Below are 22,194 nucleotides of genomic sequence, written 5' to 3'. Positions count from 1 at the left end.
TGTTAACTACCTAAAGCTTGGTTTCTTCTGAACAGACTATTTTGTGGCTGAGTATTACCTGCTATCAGAAATTTTAGGAAAGTTACATGAGTCTTCAGGAAGATCACTTTGGATCATTTGGAACAGGTGGCATCTGGAAGTGAAATTCCAATTTATGTAGAAAGCCAGAAGCATTCATATCCTCTCCAATCATAAGATTCCAATATGACATCTATAGTTCATGGACTTTGAATAACCACAAAAGTACACTTGGGTATACAGTGGTCATGGTACTATGATCAGTTATCAGAACAACATAAGAAGTTATGTTATCTTTGTTGTTTTTCCTCTGGAGTTTGAATCTCAGCTCATTTGATAAGTGAAGATGTATACCTAACACTGAGAGCTGTGAAGAAAAGACCTTCAAAAGTGAAATATGTGAATACCAGTTGAAGAGAAGGAAAAAAAAAAAAGAAATTAACAGATGTCAATTCATGCCAATTTCTTTTTTTTTTATTTATTTATTTTTTTTTAATGCCTGCATTAAAATTCCTCTATTGCTGCTACACGGACACTTGTTTAAAAAACATGTGCTCCATCTGAATGATAACTATCAGTCGCAATAGGTTAAATCGAACATGATACTGCTGTACATCTTGAACACCTCAGTTACCTTCAATAGAAGAGGTTATGAACAAGAAATGCAACTTTTTTAAAATTCTGCATATAAATACGCCCATTTGTAAACCAGCATTGATTTAGTTTAATGTTTGTCCTCTTTATATTTTCAAGAATCAGGGAGTAAAGGAGATAGTTTTACAAAATGATAGCGACAAGGAGTATTAAACATTTATTACCATGTTAATAAATTATTGCATCTTTAGTGTAGACAAATATAAATGATAAGAAGCAGCATTATAAATTCATAGTAACTCAAAGAGGGTAACTGTAAAAAAGCCTCATTCAGTCTATACATATTATAGGGGGAATAAATCTGCGTGCAGTGACACTCATGTTTTCTATATTATGTGTTGTTAGATGCATTACTTTTAAGTACTGTCTATATTTGGACACTTTGATTTCCAAGACACCTGTTTTTTTTTATCACAACAGATTTTTAGGCACCTCCATCTGATAACTGTTAGTGGTTTACGAAGAATAATTTGATGCCTAATGTGATCTGCCTAGTTTACTCTGAGAAGCAGAGTTTCTGTTCATATGGTTTATGCCTACACATTTTGAGCTTTCTGAGGGCCCGTACCACAAATGAATTCAATTTGTTTCACTACCTGCTGCTTTTTCTTGCCAAGTTTTTTTTTTTTTTTTTTTTTTTAAAGCAAACTACTCTGTATCTGCTCTCACTGTGTTTCCTTTTGGAGCTATGCCTGTGTGACAAAATGTGTTGTTACAATTGAAATGGAAATTCTCAGAGGATACCCAGAACTCCTGGTAAACACTTTTCCTTTCTCTTGAGACAGCCTCAAATCAAGACATCATTTATATCCTCATTAAATCCACAGGAACTAAGAGAACTGAAATAATTTGGAAGCATCCTACTGATTTTCTACTGTAATGTGTAAAATGTTAGCCATAGGGACGTGTAAAATTTACATCTCCCAGACCACTCTGTGTGTGTGAATATGCATCATCAACATTTTCACAGGAACCTAGGCCTCACACGGTGCATACAGAGCCAGATCTGAGGAAAAACTTACATCTTGTAATGTCAAGTGCAACAATACCAATTTGTATATGCGTAATCCTAGGCTCAGTCCAGAGCTCTACATGAGCTGGTTTCATCGTATAAAATGAATCTGGAGAGGTGCAGAATTTGAGAAAGCTGTTCGTAGAAGCGCTCTGCATAATGAAATGAACATCTTATAGTCAGATAGCTAGGGAAATGGTGAATAAAAGCTTCCTTTTACATGCATTTTGTCCCACTTCTTCCATGACAGCCCTTTGTCAAGGGCTGCTTCTAATTGCCAGGGTAAGAAACTTCCTTGGTCTCTGTAGAGTTTGTCCCTTCTTGTGTGAGGACTAGCACCCTCTCCCAGAAACAGGTTACACAGTTTTATTTTCTCAGAAGGAATTGAGGTACACTGTCTGATCTTTTTAATAGCTGGATTACAATGTAGAATAAGGAAATTGGGATACAAGAGGTGGGAATTGCAACCTACCTTCCTCTCTGTCTTCTTTAAAATAATAATTAACATTTTCTGTTAAACCCTTCTGAATATTAGTGCAGCAAGCATTTTCAGAGCAGGTGGAACAGATCACTTCTCCTAAGGAAAAGAAGCAGCTAGCTTTTGGCTTCAAACAACAAACCCCTTAATCCATGAGGATGGAGGTCAAGAAAGTGCCAAAACAGTTCTGACGTACAACAGGTGTGTCCAAATTTACCAGATATTCCACAGTCTTGGCTGCTGGACATATAGAAATTGGTTCTGAATGACGGTCAGAAGATGGTGGAAAGCTTCCTTGAGCAAAAGAAGTCTCAATCACCACTGGCATGAAACCACACCATTTAGAAGGAGCCTCAGGAATTAAACCTGCTTATAACCACCTTTGTCTGGGCTCCCCAGCAGGACAGCTGCCTCAGCTGGAATACAATGACTTCTTCACTCAGACTAACCAAAGCTCCAAAGTAATTTTCCAGAGAGAATGAATTTTAAAAACTAATACAAAAATGGTATGGGTATTCTATGCTGCTTTATGAAAATATTTTTCTTGGTCTCTTCTTTTTTCCTTATGCATTATCCTTTTTTTTTTTCCCGTATAAATTAACACCCACACCTAACAAATCCAAACCATCATCAGATATCGTTATGTCCATTTTCCTTTGGAAATTCAAATAATATTGCTCCAAATTTTTACAGATCTATAAAATAGTGAGCTTTAACTCTAATTTATGCCACACACAAACCACTTCATCAAAATGTGGCTTTAAAGCAGGATATTAAAACAGAATAAATGGGTAAGACCGATCTTTGAATAAATACATATATATGTAAAACACAATCAGTTTAAAAAATGGTAAAAAAGCCCCAGCCTTTTAATCCATAACAGATATTGTGAAGCATTTTGAATTGCAAGTTGCCTGAAAATTTTTAATGAATATTTTATAACACTCTGAAGATCATTCCATTTAAACGGGACATGTACATCACATGGCAACTACGATAAGTAAAAGGATCATTGTTTCAGATGAATAGTATCTTCCTTATATCCATCTGTGGCTAAGCAAGTGCAGATTGCCTCAGCTGAATAAATGTAGGGCTGATATACATGAGTTACTACGTAACTTTGAAGTTCTCCTGTGTTTTCAAAATGAAAATACTTCAGATCCTGCATTTAGTTTTCAGTTTTTTTCTAATTATGCTTACCAGTGTTCATTAACTATCTAGAAAGGTATACATGATACTTGTACTGGCACTGAAATATATATGTTTTCTGTGAGTAACAAACTTAGTCCTGTCTGCTACTTTCAATATAATTCCTACTCTCTTCCTAATAGTGTTTTATTTACCTCCCAGTAGGAAATGCCATGCTTAGAAAAAGGCTGAGCTTATATTATTTATTCTAAAGCGTCCTTTTGATCAGCACAGCAATCCTAAATTTCATGTAAATAACGTATCAACTTTTAAAAATATATATATTTTTGTGGGCCCACAGGCTAATAGAAAAAAAAAATTTCTATACCCATAAGGTTGTGAGAGCAGGCGGAATATAATGCAACTGAATATCTGATTTGTTCTAAGTTTCACTTGTACCAACAACTTTGAAAGTAGTTCTATACCTGTTTTTCAAGGCAGGAGAGTACATCATGAGCTGACACAATATTCTTTCTGGTAAAAGTATCCCTGATGTGAATATCTCATCCTAAGCTTCCTATCCCTCTTTATTGACCCAAGAACTTCATACTCTCCTGGGTGCTGTGTATGTTCATATATTAATCCGTTTCTAGAATAATCTTTACCCTTCTCGCAAAATCTTACACTTTAGTCTAACAAATTACCACAGTAGTTGCAACTCTGAGATCTGTGACTCCATATGATTGATCCACTTCAATTTAGATTCACTAGTTCAGTGGATCTTTAACTTCTGTTTTTATAAATATTGAAGTTTTTAAGATACGAGCATAGAAGATGGGCCTAACAATAATAGTTAAGTCAGTGAACTTATAGATTAGTTCATAAAGTTTGTGAGAAAAGGAGAAAGTATATAGGCATTATTAGCATAGAGAAGGTGGTAAAAAGCTGTAGAATCTAAAAACAGAACAGCAGATCATATTTACAAAGTATGCACCATAGGAGGAGAGTTTTTCACACAACAGAAAAAGTGATAAATATGCAAAAAGTTTGAGACGTTCTTCCCTTTATCATTCTGTAAAATTAAATAACTTCCTGAAAATCTAGCCAGGGCATGTTGAATGTATCAGATTTTATTCTTTTGATAAGGTGTTTGTGTATAACTAAATGTGTAAAAATCATCAAATTTAGACATTTCAGCAACTAAACAAATATTTAATTTCTACTATTTTATATCTGAAATACTGGATTGTTTGAACAGTTCTGGTTTTTCTGATGGTTTCATACCCACAAGACCCCAGGTATCGTCTTCAAAAATATATGATCTTTTCAAAAGTTCATGCCTGAAAACTGGAATGTTGATTTCTATTTCTGTTGGTTTGGGAAAATGACAAATATCCTTATAACTAACTCTTCTGGACCTCAAGCCTGAATTTTTTGATTGAATTGTCAAGTAAAAAGTCATTTGCAATCATTCTTCTACCCACTGAATCTTATCAAATAGGCTTTGTAATAAAAATGTGCAAACATACACATGATGAACAGCAAGAGGTGAAGACAAAAGTTTTTTTTCCAAAATTTTATCCACTTTCTGAATTGCATTAACACTCACAGTAATTTTGAATGGCTGGAGATACCAATAGTGCTAGAATATATTAAGGGGGAAAAAAAAAGTTAGAAAAACTCTAAATAAAATTTGAGGCTTTAATGTATGTTCAACTTCTGCAAGGTTAGTTAATCAAGGTAAAAGACAACCAAGAAAAAAAAAAAAAGCTATTAAAGCTAAAGGGAAATTTTGCTGTGAAACAAATGGGAGATGCTAGCTATCAACAAATTTAGGCTACAAATTAGAAAATATTTGTAACCACCAGATGAGGGATTTTCTGAAACAGATTTCAAACAGGGATGGAAGAGGCAAGAAACTTCTTTAATGTTAATTTTGATTTCTCATTTTAATGGAGAGAGCTTTAATTTATTGTATGATATTTTAATATAGTATCAATGACAGAAATGAATGTTCACTTTCCGAAAACATTACGTGCTTTTGATCTCAAACATTTTATAAAGAGCCTCTTGCTCTCCAGGGAGAAGTTTCCTTATGGAAAACATTGCTTCATAATAACCAGGGACAACTTAAATAACTCTATGTATATTATATACTTGCATAGGGGAAAAAAAACCCACAACAAAACAAACCAAGAATCTGAGAGAACTTTGTATACAATTCATGCAGTCAAAGCCAGACCATCTGTAGCCTTTGCTGTTTTGAACAAAATGTGTTGCACTTCGGAGATACTGCACTGTTATCTTTTTTTACTACCCCTTGGCAAGAAACCTTACAACATAGTAGACATCTCTGTCAGGCGACAGCTTTCCAGGTCACAGAGGACTGTGTGATTTGAGTAGACAGTGTATTTCTTCTGTGTTATTTGTATTTGTTTTATCTATACATACTTCATTTAGACCATGGTACATTTTAGAATAAATAACTGACAGCAGTAGTTGCCTGAACCAAAACAGGAGGAGTCAGAAAGATGAAATAATGTTTTTACATTCAAGTGCTTCATATCAGCGTGAAACAAAATTGTCAAGCAACAGCTACAACATCAAAGGTGAGAGCAGTTTGTTGATGTCAGTGAGGAGAAGATCATCCCACCCAACAATCTTCCATGATGACACGTAGCTAACTTGTTTAGATGGAGACAAAAACCCTCACCTGGAAGAGTAAATGAATGACCTGCTTCACACTGAAATAAATGGGATTACCCATTTTAGCATTGTTGAAGTATGTGTTGAGTCAGATCTGAGCACTGAATAACCATAGTGGCTGAAGGTTTTGTCTGCCAGAAGGTATATAACAAATATCTTGTGGAGATATATTTTAGACAAAAAAGATGAATGAGAAGAAGTTTGATGTCTAATGCCGGGTATTAGAGAGTTTTAAGAAATGTTGAAAGTACGGGGAAGGTAAATAGAGAATTATTATTTATTCTTTCACCATACAAGACAATATTATCTAGCAATAAAATACTTCTGCACATTGAGTACAGTTAAGTGCATGATTGTCCCATGACGTGGTAAATGGCAAAGTGTTTTGCTGGATTAAAAAATTGGATTTTTTAAAAAAACCTATTTCTAATAAACTCAAATATCTGCTCAAGGGTATGAAGATTTTCAAGGAGATGTTTTAATATATTTTATTTTGTCCATATATTCTTTCCAAAAGAAGTACTACAGGTTAGATCCACTGAAAGGACACCTATCTAAAGGCAGCTTTGTTCTTACCCAGTAGAGCCATTTTTACATTGTTATTCCCTGTAAAAAAAATAGGGTAATAGTTCTAGCACATCGTATCAGGAAGGAATACTGCAAAGTCTGTGAGCTACAATTATTAATTTTTTAGGTATTACAATGTATTATTTATTAAGCTTTGGCTGTGAAGTGAAGGCAAGCTAAATTTTATTTCTCTGTGTTAAATTTATTATGATGTACTAGAAAAATACAGAAGCTTGCTGTACAACAATCTATTGTATATGCTAGGCTGCTGATACAGTATTGCTTTTTACACTGATTTTTGCTGAAGTGATAGGTGTTTTGTTCACTTACTGAAGTCCACAGGAAAAAGTAGTAAGCATCAGAAGGGAAGAGTCTTTAAAGTCACAAGTCTTTTAAATTAAATCTATCTTGTTAGAATGAAATCAAAACACACAAACACCCACAATACATGAGTTTTAAACAGCGGAAACTCAAGTTACTAGGACACTCAGAACTGAAATGGGGAATTCCTCCTTATCCATTGAACTGCTATAGATGGATCCTTCTGTTAACTTGTGTTGACTTGGTCTTGGTTAAAGACTGAGCTGCAGAAAGTACTACATAGGCTTCTGTGGTCCCCTGAAAAATTATTTCCATCACCTTCAAGTCTTCTACTTGCTCTTGTCAGTTGTGACTCTCACCCCCTTTCATCCCATTTCCTCTCTGGGAATCCAGAGATACTAGGGAAATGTCTTAAAATAATTCTGAAGAGTAAAACAAAGCAAAGTAATATTGAGCATTTTTAGTGATTTAAATAGGAGAGCTAGTTTTGGTTTTCAGACTGCAGAACAAGAGAAAGGCTTCTTCATATAGTTTTGTACCTTCCGTCATGATGAAGTAAGAGCAGACTATAGCCAATATGTGTTGGAGTTGGCAGTGACAGAGCAAAGGAGAAAATAGCTTTCTTTGTCGAATATTCAGAGTTTTATAATTTCTCCTCTTGCATCAGAAAGAAACAAAGGACTTGATTCCGAATTTTATATGTTGTGGGAACATGTACCTCCAGTGTAAAAGCAAAGAATTAGGAAGCAGATGAGGAGAATAACTCCTTCAGAAATAAATAAAAAAAGAGAATCTTTATTTTGTTCTGGGACCCACTTTGAATGAATTAATAGAAATCACTAATCTCAGAGTATGTCTCAAGCTGCTTTTTTCTCACAAGCATTGGATATAAAGATATGAGACCTCACTATATCTCTTCAAAGTGTGATCATTTGAACAAAGACATATTCTAGGTACTGGTCACAGCTTTACAGCAGGGATTGAAGGACAAAAAGAGAAATTGCACAAAAATTTATTCTGGACTTGAGAAACTTCCAGGGAACCTTCAGCAAAAGTGCTCTCACTGCAGAAAAGCTCCATGTCTTCTGAATTTCTAGTGAAAAATGGTTGCACTAAAAACTTCTGAATAACATTAATGTCTACATCTAGACTCAGTTCCTGGTACAATATAGGAAGACAGAACGCAATGCATTGTAAAATTCATGCTAAAAATACCATTCAGTGTTTAAGGAAACAGAGAAGCAGATGAGGCTTGTATTTATTCCCTATACAAGGGAAATCATCAAACGTGATACAAATTAATGATAATGACAAGGTAGATTGCTACCACTTATGCACCATTTCTTCCACAGCATGTCTCCAACTCCTACCAGAAAGATCTCCCACAAAAAATACGGAACATTCCCTATGCTACTTAGCGTATACAACCTGACAAGATGCATTAATAAACAGAAATTACTTTTGGTAAATGCTGCTATTAGTGCATTTTCCCACTGCATTTCTTCCATCAAGTTAAAATTGGTAAGAAAACTTAATGTGTCTTCTACTGTACTTCAGCTAGAAAATCCATCAGTAACTTAAGCCTTCCATTAGTGAGCAATCCAAAATATAATGACATAAAAAGGTTTTTAAACCAGACTCCAGTATAATGTGATTTTTAAACCAAAGTACATTGAATAAAGCAAGAAAGTCTCAATTTTCACATATTATTTCCGAGAATAAAAGTGTTGGTCTTGAACCATTACAAACAGACATATTTCAGTTAAAGTCAATAGATAAATCTCCTAATTTAACAAGGAAGTACAGCAAACAAGAGAAAAACACAGGGTAGGTTTTTTTTGTACAATGGGGCCCAGGCTTGCAGCTACCAGTCTCAAGCATGATTAGCTCACTGTGAAAAAGATTTTCAGGGAAGGATAAAGTCGGTTCATTCCATGGAAAGTAACCGCTCAGCAACTACAGTTATTTCTCTCCCTTTTTTTAACTGTTGACATGTTTCCACGTAATGATAACTTGAGATGTTCTGACTCAGTTTACTGCTGTTTCAGGTAGTGGTAAATTGACATTGTTTGCAGGTTTCATAATATAAACTAGTGGTTAGCTCCTGTGATACCTTCCACGTGAAATTATACACCATACATCAAGCAGTGATGAATTGGCAGTGACAGCAGCTATATTTTCTTGCTAGAGGGAGAATGGTTGCTCTTCAGTAATGTGGTACCAACTTTTCTGTACATCAAATCTATGGTCTGGAAAATTGATGACACATCAAAGAGGAAGATACAACTCCTACATTTAAGGCCTCACAGAAGTCTTATTCAGGATTAAAACACAGCCCAGATATCTATTTTTTTTTTCTCACCAGTTCTAGGATTTCTCAGTATATCATTTAGTCTTGTAAAGGATAACATCCAGATTTGCAGATATTGTCGGCACTCAATTCCTTTTAACTTAACAAGATTTGGATGTTTATCTCTCCTTGCTGATCTGAACAATAACATGTGTCTCTCTCAAAAATGCAGATCTATTTTTTAAAGGTGTTGATGATTAGAATGAACTTGTTTCCTGCTATTGAATGAACTTTAATTTAAGTGAAAATACTTCATGGGAAGAAAATTGACTTGGATGAATTTCAGGAGAAAATACTAAACCAAACTATAGTTAATTTACTGCCTTAGATGTATGGTATAAAAATTATTCAAAGTACAGAACTTATTTATTAATTATTCTGTGAAATATTTTAGAGTATATTACCTATCGTTACTTTTCTACTATAAATTATATGATTTATGGATAATTTTTCATTAATTTCATTATTTCTATTTTACTACGGTAGTTTAGTACGTTGACTTTCTCTTTCAATGTAAAATATGAACAAACTAAAATTTAAAATGTTGTAATTTGTTCAAAAATTCTCTGATTCATTCTTTTAACATCCAGCATTTTTTTCACAATTATAACAGTGGTCTTCAAATCATATTTAAAGGAAATACACTAAGGAAGGTGGAAGCATTTCTAAAGATACATTTGATAGATCAGAAAATTGACATTAAGACATTGCTAAAATCCCAATAAAAATGTGAATTCATCAAAGATATTTGATTCTTCCCAGAATGCTGTTCTCAACAATTTATTTTCTATTAATATATTTAAATCTATATTTATCTTAGTGGAGTTACTTATCTCACTGAAGCTAAATGTCATAATTTGCATTATATGAGTTGAAAAGTGCTCTTCACTACCGACACGACTTTGAACTGAACATATTTCCCTTGTCATATCTCAGAGATGTTTCTCCCTCTGCTAATTAGGCAACACTTCACAGTGAAGTAAAATCTGACACATTATCACTTATATCAACATGAGTTCCTAATGTTTTTTTTTTCTACTGTATATAAAGGATTTCTGTGATATTAGGGAAGCGTGAGGCTCTTCAGTTGTTTACTTCCCTTTGCACACACACAAGTGCACGTACAAATCAAAAAGCCTGATAATTATGAACTGTTACCTAAAAAGCAAATCAAACAGCTGAGAAAGCCTGGAATTGAGAATAACAAGGTCTTCTGGATGGGGAAGAAGTAGTTCTCATTTGCTACCAGCATTACTTAGAACATGGTTACACAGGGAAAATGAAAATCACAAAGGTAATGACATTGAAAAGAAATTGTTGAAATAAGACTCAAGTTCTAGGGCAATCCTTTTCCATTGTAAATCATCTCCTAGATTTATCACTCTTGTTCAGTAATCTTACAGTACTAAAACATGCATTTCAGCTGCAATATCATAAATGCACGTGGGAGAAAAGCTGTCAGTTTGCACTGGCAGACTCTAAAGGGCTGCAGGTTTTGTGTGCTGACTTCAGGTGGCTCCCAGCCACGAGTGCTGCCTTTCTTATTCCTCCATGAGACACCAGACTCCTCCTGGTGACAGCTAATGTATCAGCTTCACTGAGGATTCTCGATATGGCTCAGAGGCAAGACACTTGAGACACCCTAAACATTCAGCTGTTATGATCTGACCTCTGCAAATTTTCTCTGGAATAGACATCCTACAATTCTAAGCATTGGCTTTAACATTTTAAGAACATGGAAAGGCATATAGTAACTAAACACCTAGAGGCTTCAGATGCTCAAGCTGATCAGGAAGAAAAGAGCTTCTAGATCTAGAAAACAATATGCACTTCGGAGACAAAACAATAGGAAATAATGAGCTATCTCAGAGTATAGTACTGGCCCAAGGCTCTCTGTTATTTTCATTTTACAAAGACTTAATAACCACAGTAAAATGACTGAAGAAGGCTTAGATAACCATATCAATCCAGTGAGAGAAATTTCTAGCTTTTAGCTTTGCTGTTAGCCGTTTATCCTTTTATCATCATCAACATATTTTTGCCTCAGTTTCCACTTCTGCAAAAAAAAAAAAAAAACAAGGCAACAGCAATATGGACAGAGTTCTGAGATTTACAGGATTGCTGCATAAGATCTGGCTATGAATACTGTTCCTTAACTATTCCTCTAAAATCAAATTAGTAAACCTATGCAATTTTTAAGAATAGATTTAACCACTCCCTTCAACACAGAGTTATCTGGATGAAATAAGGCAAGAGACGTGGGTTCAAACACCTTATACAACAAACGTGTCTAACAAACCAGTACAGTGGAGATGAAGAGACTGCAAAGAACAAGGATGATAAAGTAAGATAGCTACATATCCTCTCATCTTATTCCCCCTCTCACAGCACAGACCTGACTGGAAGTTTACACCTGCCAAAAACGCATTCATATTCTTGACACATGTACACGCTACATGATGATGATACATTGACAGCAAGCACAGTTGTGGGACATGTTTGGGGGTGAAAGGTAGCACTTCAGGCACTAGAAGAGGTGATTTATTACAGCATTACCATGACGCTGAAAAGGTCAGAAAGCTACAAAACACAAACAAAAGTTCTAGAGGGCCGGTTGTATTTTCACAGAGAAAATCTACATTAGCCTATTCAGGTTTGTACTCTCAGTGTGAATAAGAAATGTTAAAGCCATCAATACTAGCAACAGGGAAAGAGTTTATAATGTTGTCTTTTTTTTTTTTCCTACAGCTGGAAGGAGATGGCTCATAACCTGAGAATAAGCTTCAGAATATTTAGGGCCCTAGAACAGATTGAGTTTCAGGCTTTAATCCTTCTGGGGTAAGCTTGCTTTAATGTATTTCATAATGCACTTTCTACCCTTGATGCACTTGTCATTTATTCTGGTATGGAGCTAGCTGTCTCAGGGAGTTATGGTGCTATATATCACATTAGCTTGATGGGTGACAGAAGCATTATTTGCTGACCCTAGACCTTTCTATGCAAAACCAGCAGCAGGTAAAACATAACAAACTGAACAACCCTCCCAAACACCCCCAGTGCCCCCCAAATAAGCAAACAAACGCCACAGAATGGACTTACAGGAATCTTCCCTCAAACTAGAGGTAAAATTCTTCCCAGGATTTCTGGAGCTTAATTGGAAGCACAATATATTGAGATGGAATTGACGAGTAAAAACACTTCTTTGAACTGTAAAAAAAAAATCCTTAAAACCAAAAAGATCTTCTTATTCAGGCCATGAAAGACATGGATATAATTAACCATTTCTAGATTTTCCTAATTACTCTAGAAAGGTGTTCCATTATCAGATCTCTGTAACAAAAATAATTTTACCCCAGGATTAGGAGCTGTAATCTTTCTGGTCCACCATAGGATTAGGATGTATGTTTTCCCAATCCCTGTGATTAATTATAACACTGAAATATTGTCTTGGTGGTGCAGGGGCATCATAACTCAGTTCTCTGATTATAAGGATTTGGGAGCTCATTGGGAAACAGTAGAATAACTTCAAGACCTTGATAAGCTTATGACTACCTAAAACACAAAGCAACAGCCAGTTTTAAGTGATAACAACTGGAAACATTTACTCATGTATCCTAAAAAGGATTTGGAAGGACATCTAGGAGCTCAGTGAAGAAGATGGTAGTGAAGTACTCCATATTGCAGCAGTGTGATGACACTGTGCTATGCTGATTCAGAAATTAGTCAGCTCAGTTACCAGAAAAGAGGAGAATCAGGTCTTTTTTGAAGGTACTTGCAGTGATATAGATGTTACAGAATGACTCATCTGTCATCAGTGTTTTAGTCAGCAAAGTCTTTGGCTCAATGGCAAGTATTTATAACTGTAAAATAAAAGGAAGCAATCAAAATGGAGTAAGCAAAAAAAAAAAATCTGGAAGTTAAGCCTGTTCTATAACATCCAACTATGAAGTCATTACATCCGTAATGCTAAACACCATTTTAATGCTAGTATTTATCCAAGCCCAACTCGCAATATACTTTATGCATTTCTATTTGTTCCTGGTTCAGAGGATATAAGTTCTCTGCAGCACTTATCTAAGCACAGTGATATATCTCTGTTCATTTTCTTGCAAAAATATTTTTTTAATCTGTAGTATTTCCTTCTGTTTTAGACGGCATGCATGATAGGGCCTGGAAAATTTTCCTTTGAGAAATTCTGCCATAAAGCTTTTGAAGGTTGTGAACCAAGATCAACAGAAATCAATAGGAGCTTCTCCATTGGCATTAGTAGGTATTTCATTGAATTTTTACTTCCACAATGTTCTTTCCACAATGTTCTTGAACAGGAGCAGTTAAATATCTTTCAAAATAAATGGGCAAAATTGTGACTTCTTTGAAAGGAGTAGCAAACTTTTCTTTGACATTATCATAGAATCATAGAATCATACAGTAATTAGGGTTGGAAAGAACCTTTAAAGGTCATCCAGTCCAACCCCCCCACAAGAAGCAGGGATGTCTCCAACCAGATCAGGTTGCTCAGAGCCTCATCCAATTTGGCCTTGAATGTTTCCAGGGATGGGGCATCCACCACCTCTCTGGGCAACCTGTGCCAGTGTTCTACTACCCTCAGTATAAATTTTTTTTTCCTAATACCTAATCTGAATCTACCTCCCTCTCCCTATATTATCCCCTATTACCCCTTATCTTATCACAACAGGCCCTACTGAATATTTTCTGCCTGTCTTTCCTGTAGTTCCTTTTTGGTACTAGAGGGCAACTATAAGGTCTGCCTGGAGCCTTCTCTTCTCCTGACTGATCAGCCCCAACTCTCTCAGCCTGTCTTCACAGGAGAGGTGCTCCAGCTCTCTGATCATCTGTGTGGCTCTCCTCTGGACTCTCTCCAACTGGTCTACGTTCTTCTTGTGTTAGGGGCTCCAGAACTGGACACAGTACTCCAGGTGGGGTGTCATGAGAGCAGAGGAGAGGGGCACAGTCACCTCCTTCAACCTGTTGGCCACGCTCCTTTTGATGCAGCCCAGGATGCGTAACAAGGGCGCATTGCCAGCTCATGTTGAGCTTCTTGTCCACTACAACACCCAAGCCCTTCTTCTCAGGGCTGCTCTCAATCCATTCTTTGCCCAGCCTGTACTTGTGCCTGGGATTGCCTCTACCCAGGTGCAGGACCTTGCACTTGGCCTTACTGAACTTCATGAAGTTTGCATTGGCCCACCTCTCCAGCCTGTCAAGTTCCCTGTGTATAGCATCTCTTCCCTCTAGCCTGTGGACTGCACCAGACAGCTTGGTGTTGTCAGCAAACTTGCTGAGGGTGCACTGTATCTCACTGTCCATGCTGCCAACAAAGATGTTAAACAGGGCCAGAGCCAATACTGATCCCTGAGGAATGTCACTTGTCACCTGTCTCAACCTGGACATTGAACTGTTGGGTGCTCAATCACTGGGGTTGGAATTTCTCTAATATCTATGTATGACTGTTATCTGCATTTATATTGTATAAGTGAACACATTCACTACCTAAAATTTTGCTTTTATGCAAATATATTTCACATCTCAAAATTTTGATAATTTTCTAAATGGAAAAATGTAGAAGTACCTACAAAGCACAACCTACTTTTTGTAGAATTTTTTTTTTTTTTAATATAAATAAAGGCCAATATTTGCTGGGAAAAAAAAAAAAGTAAAAGTGTCGTAGTTCAGCCCTGATCAGGACCAGACTATGCAGTCTGTCTCTCGCTCCCCCCAACCTCCGAGAGAATAGGAGGAGATGATATAAGAAAAAACGGCTCAAGGTTTGAGATAAGGACGGGGAGAAATCCTTAAAGTTACTGTCATGGGCAAAACAGACTCGACTTGGGGAAAACTATTCATTTATTTCTAAAATTAGCAGGAGAATGAGACAGGGAACAAGATAACCTCCCCCCACCCCTCCCTCTTCCCGGGCTTAACATTATCTCTACTACCTTCCCCTCCCGAGCGGCACGGGGCGGGAAAAGGGAATGGGGGTCGCGGTCACTTCATCACGCGTTGTTTTACGCCGCTGTATCATCGTCAGGGGAAGAACTCCTCGCATTCCTCCTCTGCTCCAGCGTGGGGTCCCTCCCATGGGCCACAGTTCTTCGTGAAACTGCTCCGGCGTGGGTCATCTCTTCCACGGGGTGCAGTCCCTCTAGAACAGCTGCCCCAGCGGGCCCTCCACGGGCCACAGCCTCCTTCAGGCCTCCACCTGCTCTGGCGTGGGGTCCTCCACGGGCTGCAGGTGGATCTCTGCCCCTCCGTGGACCTCCATGGGCTGCAGGGGGACAACTCGCTCCACCATGGTCTTCACCACGAGTTGCAGAGGAATCTTGGCCAGGAGCCATATTACTCCTCCCCCTCCTTCTTCACTGACCTTGGCGTCTGCAGCCGTTCCTCACAACAAGCTGGCAGACGTCTCTCAGGATCCTTTTTACATCTCATTCACTTCTCATCTCCTCTCCACTTCTTGCAGCCGGGCCGGGCCGAGTCGGGCCCAGGCAGCTGCCCGGCGGGAGGCCAGAGGGTGAGGCCTGCAAGGCCCATGAGGCTCGCGCCTCCCCCTCTCTGCCCCCCGCTCAGCTGCTTCACATCTTCTCCTCCTCTTTTTCCTGTTTTCCCCTACTTAAATACGTTATCACAGAGGCGTTATCACGGGACATTCTGCTACCAATTGGCTCGGCCTTGGCCAACAGCGGGTCCGCCCTAGGCCCGGCCGAGTCCACTGAACAAAGGGGAGCGACTTCTAGCAGTTTCCTACAGAAGCTGCCACCTTAGGCCCCCCTTGCTAACAAAACCAGAACAAAAAGATACCTACAAAAGGACTTCACCTTCCAGTTTCTTCATCAGGTAAGAGGTGAAAAAGTCTACTGGTTTTATGAGTGACTCTAGGTTTATTGCTTCCTCTCTAGGTTGTATTTTTTTCAGGTGTAAAATGGACACAGTGATACTGGTCTTCTTTGTAACTTTTTTGTTGTACTATAAAAAGAACTATACGAAAACTAAATTTTACCAAAAAAAACCTTTTTTTTTTCTTGCAGTTGGTTTGCATTTGTGTTTTAGGAATTATGGTGGATGAAATCCTGACTACACTAAGGCCAGTCAGTGTGCACATGAATTTATCTTATTTTTCATGTGAAAAATACCTTTTTTAGAAACATTTGGTAACAGATTTATTCTTATTCTGATACAACTTTTGAACAATAAATTAATTTAAGACCTTAATACTTCTGAAGTTGACAAAGATGTCTGGAAAATAGAAAGAAGAATTCAAGAAAGCAGATATAATCAAAAACAGGACATAGCAGAAGTGAATTAAACAAAATTGTATTTATAATCTGTATATGCATATCAAAATGTATATATTTTATAATGCATGTTCATTGCTACCTCTGATCATATATGCTTTTGCAGTCCGAACTGGAGCATTTGCTTTACTTTAACGGCATTGAGGCTATTTGTGCATTTAAAGATCATGCTCAGGTGACTTGTTGAAACTTGGTATAGTTTGCTAATTTATAAAATTCAGCAATCCTCAGGGAGCTCTGTTATTATAATTTTGAATTAGCAAATATGTCCACCATTGAAAATCAAATCAAACCAGGAACAATTCTTGACAGAGTAAGATTTTTAGAGAAAATATTATAAAAACTGTATATTTAGAAACTAAAGAGTGAAATTTATTTAATACACTTCCATGTTTTAAAATATTTATATATATGATATATTTCTATTCAGAGAAACTAAACTTTTAAAGAAATATACTACCACCCTTGTTTACCATCTTCAGAAATGGTTAATAGGGTGGCACATCTAAAACTGTCAGGTTTTTTACTTATTTCATTGTAGTTGGAACAAACTGTATAAAATCTATCATGAAACAAAATAGAATTTTTTAAAATCCCTAATCAAGACAAAAATTTACATCTCAGGAAGACCATTATATTATGCTCTCTGAATTGATGCATGGAAATCAGCAGTCCTTCAGGGCATTAGTTGAAGAGCTAAATTCAGTATGGTATAAGGAAAAGACAAAGGTACCTCCCCACATATAGGATTCTTTTTCACCTGTGTCAAAACCAAACACTTTCACAGCTGCATGGAAGTTAGTTTTTCCTTCTTGGCAATTTGAGCACTCTGAACGAAACTTTTTTTTTTTTTTTTTTGGTTACCATAAGAGAGGTCAGGCAAACAGAAGGTCTGACTAACCAAGGAGAGATAAATAACCCAGCTAGTGGGATGAGGAAGAAAGCTTTATTATTAGTTTAAAGACTTCTGGAGCAGAGTTTATAGGGAAGCCAAGTAACAAGTAGCAAACAACATGAAATGTTTATGCATGTCTATGGAACCCAGTTATTCTTCTCTGTCTTTCCGTCTTCCCCTAATTTACTGTTCTAATCAACAGACCTATTTTCTGCCCTCTTGGATACTACCATCCCCCTTATGGGCTGACGTAAATAACAAACAACTCTAGCCCTTGGCTTCACCAATACGAAACACTATATACAAAATGAGTTACTGCAAATAAAGCAAGGGCTAATGTCGTAAAGCTGTCATCTTTACCTCCAGAATTTTCCTTCCTAATAGACCTACACACTTTCTTGTTATCATCCACGGTAATTTTTTCTCAAATGCTGAAGCTGCTATTAGTCAGATACAAAATCGTTTAGGGGCAGCAAGCAAGGGCATATTTCCTTAAAGAACAGCAGGATACGTAATAATGGTTGAGAATTTTGGAGTTATTTCTGCCAGAGAGAGCGCCTGATTCTGCACCTCTTGGTGTTAATTGTAAAACTCCTGAATTCTGGGGATATGGGAAAGGATCTGACTAAACTCTTTATTAAATACCCTTAGGACATCGGGATCCCAAAGCAGTTGTATTCCAAGCTACAGCTGGGGATTTATCTAGGTGGGTGTATCTCTGCTGCTACCGTACCTGGGTTTTAAATTACAGCTTGTGTTAAATTTACCATCTATAAATAACAGTAAAATTAACCAAACCATGTATGCAGTACAATCTTATATGTACAGGATAGCAGTTTGAAGTTGACATTTGATTTAATAAGGGGGAAATCTCAGATGATTTTGAGGTCTGGTTGCATAAAACAATCAAAAGTTCAAAGACATTATGATGAAGTGTGGCATTAAGAATCTATTACATACAAATGCAAACATTCAGGCTTAATTTCAGTGGATGAGTTCATTCAGCTCTATGAGGTCTTTATGGTTCTTTTCTCCAACTTTTTTATTTTTATATATTTATGGTCACTCTGAAATTAATGTTTGCTCTAGGGAAAGACTCTCTAATTCTAGTCTTTACCCTTATATAGACATCTGCATTCAGTCCTACAGCTGAATGAGTTTCAGCTTTGGTTTCTGTCTTCTGTTCACTGAAATCAACAGATCAATTTAAAGTGATCATTGGGTTACACTCATAGCCCTAAAGTGAACATTTATTTTAGCAGCCTGGCTGCATATGCTCGAGAAGGCACATGATTGTTCTGAAGTTAAGCAGAAAGACTATCCTAAATGTCACAGTTGGCTGTAACTTCCAGGCTTTTTTTGAAGAATCTGCAACAGGTAACCTCACCTTTAGAACAGATGCAGCGGCTTACACCCAATATTTAAAATTTAGTTGCACGAGCCCTCTGAGCACAGCAAACATTACAGCAGCCCCTTGAAGCTCAGAACATTGCCAATAACTGAGAATCACTATTTGTCCCAGTGCCAATGGCTGGACCATTTCTGAGAAGATGCAATTTCCAGACCGAGCTCAACTAATAAACTTCATGTCTATCATTATAAGAGACCTATGCTGAAGATATGTTGACTCATGGCTTACAAAAAAAAAAACAAGAAAGAAATGCTAACCTTTTGTGTCTCCTACACTAATCCTCAGCTTAACTCAAAGTAATTGCTAAAAATTCTGTTCAAGCTTGTTCTATGGACCAAAGTAATTCAAAATTTTGTAGCTCATTTTATTTGACAATCTCAGCACATTTCCCTTCCAGTTCAACAACTTTCCCTTGTGTGAGCATTGCTTAAGTCTTCTTTAATGCTTCAAAATAGTCACAAATGAACCATGTTCTGGACACTTGCAATTTCAACCATTTACTTAAGAATAAACACTATCTCACAATTCTTCATAAGAGTTATTTTTATTCCAATTTTACCAATGTAATGGTCAAGCAACATGAAATAAATTTCTAGACACATGATGAAGACTATTAGTAGGAGATAGCTCTGATTTCTTACCCCTTACCACAATTCCACACCTCCTAGAACTTGTCATGGAACTTTATGGTGATGAGGGTCTTAGTTTCTCATGGTATAAAATGAAGAATGGTCACTTATTTTCATTATTGTTGAAATAACTGTGTGAATGGAATATTACCTGTTAGTAACTCATAGAAAGAAAGTACTGTTTATCTTGGGTCTATCCTTTTTATATATTTGAGAAATGTAGACAAAACTAAGTATTCCGTTTGTTTTCTGGAGTTCTTCTTTAGCATTAATCTTACGGTTTAATTTGCACTGGATGCTGCAAAAATCTAAAATTATGAATACTGAATAAGTACCTAGGGGCATCATCCAACAATAAATCATACTTCTACATGTCTAATTTTGCATTCCATACAGAAATGTTAGCCACAGAGTGAAAAACAGTGCTTATCATAAGTGACAATTTAGTTCTATGCTCTGATCACTTTGTAAAAGTGACTCTGAAAAGAGCATAAGGTCCAAATGGTGAAGAGACACACAAATACATACCTGTATTTATGCATGCATGTAATTCTACTTGCTCTGGAGGTAACAACACTCTACAGCATGTCAAGCTTGCATATGAACTACACGGTGGATTTAACATATTTAGCATGGTCCTGTGCTATCTTTTAATTATTTTTATTTTCAGCCTTTCATATGTTTGCATTATATACATATTCATGCACACACACGTACATACAGACACAGATCATAGAATCATAGAATCATAGAATGACATGGTTGGATGGGACCTAGAAGATCATCTAGTCCAACCATCTTCCCACTACCATTGCTGCCTGTCGTAGTTCAGCCCCGATCGGGACCAGACTACGCAGTCTCTCTCTCGCTCCCCCCACCCTCCGAGAGAATAGGGGGAGATGATATAAGAAAAACGGCTCAAGGTTTGAGATAAGGACAGGGAGAAATCCTTAAAGTTACCGTCACGGGCAAAACAGACTCGACTTGGGGAAAACTATTCATTTATTTCTAAAATTAGCAGGAGAATGAGACAGGGAACAAGATAACCTCCTCCCACCCCTCCCTCTTCCCGGGCTTAACATTATCTCTACTACCTTCCCCTCCCGAGCGGCACGGGGGGGGGAAAAGGGAATGGGGGTCGCGGTCAGTTCATCACACGTTGTTTTACGCCGCTGTATCATCATCGGGGGAAGAACTCCTCGCATTCCTCCTCTGCTCCAGCGTGGGGTCCCTCCCACGGGCCACAGTCCTTCGTGAAACTGCTCCGGCATGGGTCATCTCTTCCACGGGGTGCAGTCCCTCTAGAACAGCTGCCCCAGCGGGCCCTCCACGGGCCACAGCCTCCTTCAGGCCTCCACCTGCTCCGGCGTGGGGTCCTCCACGGGCTGCAGGTGGATCTCTGCCCCTCCGTGGACCTCCATGGGCTGCAGGGGGACAACCCGCTCCACCATGGTCTTCACCACGAGTTGCAGAGGAATCTTGGCCAGGAGCCACATTACTCCTCCCCCTCCTTCTTCACTGACCTTGGCGTCTGCAGCCGTTCCTCACAACAGGCTGGCAGACGCCTCTCAGGATCCTTTTTACATCTTATTCACTTCTCATCTCCTCTCCACTTCTTGCAGCCAGGCCGGGCCGAGTTGGGCCCAGTCGGCTGCCCGGTGGGAGGCCAGAGGGTGAGGCCTGCAAGGCCCATGAGGCTCGCGCCTCCCCCTCTCTGCCCCCCGCTCAGCTGCTTCACATCTTCTCCTCCTCTTTTTCCTGTTTTCCCCTACTTAAATACGTTATCGCAGAGGCGTTATCACGGGACATTCTGCTACCAATTGGCTTGGCCTTGGCCAGCAGCGGGTCCGCCCTAGGCCCGGCCGAGTCCACTGAACAAAAGGGAGCAACTTCTAGCAGTTTCCTACAGAAGCTACCACCTTAGGCCCCCCCCTCACTAACAAAACCAGAACACTGCCACAGCTACTAAACCATATCTTGTAGCTCCTCATCAAGCCGCCTCTTGAACACTGCCAGGGACGGAGACTCCACCACCTCCCTGGGCAGGCCATTCCAGTGCCTGACCACTCTTTGGGAGAAAAAGTTTTTCCTCACGTCCAGTCTAAACCTCCTCTGGTACAACTTGTGGCCGTTTCCTTGGGTCCTGCTTGTTGCCTAGGAGAAGAGGCCAAACCCCTGCTCGTCACAACCTGCCTTCAGGAAGCTATAGAGTGCAATGAGATCTCCCTTGAGCTTCCTCTTCTCCAGACTAAACAATCTCAACTCTCTCAGCCGCTCCTCATAAGACTTGTGCTCCAGACCCCTCACCAGCTTTGTTGCCCTTCTCTGGACACGTTCCAGGGCTTCAATGTCTTTCTTGTAGTGAGGGGCCCAAAGCTGAACACAATACTCGAGGTGCGGCCTCACCAGCACCAAATACAGGGGGATGATTACCTCCCTGCTCCTGCTGGCCACACTATCTCTAATGCAGGCCAGGATGCCGTTGGCCCTCTTGGCCACCCGGGCACACTGTCGGCTCATGTTCAGCTGAGCATCACCCAACACCCCCAGGTCCCTTTCCTCTTCACAGTCCTCCAGCCACTCAGCCCCGAGCCTATAGCACTGCATGGGGTTATTGTGGCCAAAGTGCAGGACCCGACACTTGGCCTTGTTGAACCTCATCCCATTCAGCTCAGCCCAGCGATCCAGCCTATCCAGATCCCTCTGAAG

At 38.5% G+C, this 22,194-nt stretch overlaps 1 protein-coding gene across 1 annotated transcript in view; it reads right to left on the bottom strand.

Moving 5' to 3' along the window:
* RIT2 (Ras like without CAAX 2) overlaps positions 1 to 22,194 on the bottom strand; it is a 195,072-nt gene that overhangs the window by 137,375 nt on the left and 35,503 nt on the right. The gene's annotated exons all lie outside the window — the stretch shown is intronic.

This window comes from Chlamydotis macqueenii, chromosome Z (genome assembly GCF_036417535.1).
Source record: "Chlamydotis macqueenii isolate bChlMac1 chromosome Z, bChlMac1.mat, whole genome shotgun sequence".
In the NCBI taxonomy this organism is placed as follows: Eukaryota; Metazoa; Chordata; class Aves; order Otidiformes; family Otididae; genus Chlamydotis; species Chlamydotis macqueenii.
This window is presented reverse-complemented; position numbering and strand designations above follow the sequence as displayed.